Genomic DNA, 1,673 nt, shown 5'->3' with positions numbered 1-1,673 from the left:
GGGGAAGCTGCCTGAAACCACTGAACGCAGGTGGCGAGAGAGAGAGAACAGGGTTTCGTATTCATTTTTTGAATACACATAGGACTGAAATCCAATCATCAGCAACTTTGTGTATCTCACGGCGATTCAATAAAAAAAGCCTCTGAAATTAATATCATGGAGAGTCCTGCCACTGTTTTCCTTGATGTATTTTGTGGCTTTGGGTCTACTTTCAAGGTCTTTAGCTTTTGTATGTGATATATGATAGAAGTCCAATAGTATTATTTTTTGCATGTAACTAACCAGTTTTTATTCTTTAAAAAACTGGTTCTTTGTTTCATTGATATTTTGTATTGTTTCTCAACTTCTCTATCATTTATTCCCTGGTAACAATTGTTTATGATATGTACATATATTCATAAATAATTGTTACCAGTGAACATCTGAATTGTAAACAGGTTCTTGCCCTGGTGGTTCATATTCATCCACCTGTTCAACTTTAGTGCCTCTCTTATCCTCAGTAGCTTTTCCAGATCTGTTATCTTCATAAAGCTCCATGACGTTTCCCAATTCAAACTTAGACTTCTTCAGCATTTTTATTTTTCAAACAAAGATGTCATAGAAAGGCAAACCATTTTTCTGTCTTTCCTAATGCTGTCTGGAATCAATTTATTGACCACCTCTTTTAAGCCATTTGTCTGCACCTCTTGAGCCATGATTTCCATCATCTTCCTTACCTGGCGGACTTGCTGATGCTGACCATAAGAGGTCTTCTGAACCTGACTGATATGCTTCTTAGTGAAGCCAACAGAGAATAGAAAAACAAATAACTGTCGGTAGTCTTGACATCAACAGGAACCTCAATCATGGTCTTCCAGTTTTTATTTCTGGAGCACATTTTGTCATGGGTGAGGTCCACACCATGGAAATTTGTCAGGCAGTTTTTGCCCTGAATGTCTTCCATAATAAACTTGAATTTCCTAAACACAGCTTCATGCTTCTGCAGATCAGCAAGACTCATTTCAAATACATGACCTTTGAGGCCATTGGATGCAATTTTGGTTTCTTGGCTTTGAGTGACAAGCATGTTTGCAATATTTTTTATATTAAACATTTCACGTGCTTTCACATCATACCAGTCTTTCTTAGGAAATAGATCAACCATTTTCTTCTTGGCTCCTTTTTTGCCACCTTGGATAAGGCTCTTGATTTTCCCGACTGCCATGATGTGGCACAGAGAGCCAAAAGGGTGAACATTCATTTTCTTTTGTTGTTGTTGTTCCCTGATGGAAGCCAGATAGTTATGAATTACCTTCTTAGTACTGATTTTGGAAGTCATAATAACATTATCTTCATTCTCTTTCATCTCCAGGAATATTTTGATGTTTTTCTCTGATTTCCTTTTGAGACAATAGTTGTTCAATAGTGTATGTTTAGTCTCAAATGGCTTTTTCCAACTTTCTTTTTTTGTGGTTAATTTCTATGTTTATAATATTCTGATCTGATAGGATACATGATATGATTTCTATTTTTATGACTTTATAAAACTTGATTTATGTCCTAGCATGTGGTCTATCCTCAGATTGTTCCAGATATACTGGAGAAGAATGTTTATTTGACTTTTATTATAGTGTAGGGTGCTGCAAAAATCTATTAATCCGAATTCTTTCAGTTTCTCATGTAGGCTGCTGTTT

General features: G+C 35.9%; 1 pseudogene; it reads right to left on the bottom strand.

Moving 5' to 3' along the window:
- Positions 1 to 408: 408 nt before the first annotated feature.
- Positions 409 to 1,204, bottom strand: LOC130034666 (40S ribosomal protein S3a-like; annotated as a pseudogene).
- Positions 1,205 to 1,673: the final 469 nt, after the last annotated feature.

Source organism: Sorex fumeus, unplaced genomic scaffold, assembly GCF_029834395.1.
Source record: "Sorex fumeus unplaced genomic scaffold, SorFum_2.1 ptg000006l, whole genome shotgun sequence".
Lineage (NCBI taxonomy): Eukaryota > Metazoa > Chordata > Mammalia > Eulipotyphla > Soricidae > Sorex > Sorex fumeus.
Note: the sequence above shows the minus strand (reverse complement) of the source record. Positions and strands in the feature narration are given on the sequence as shown.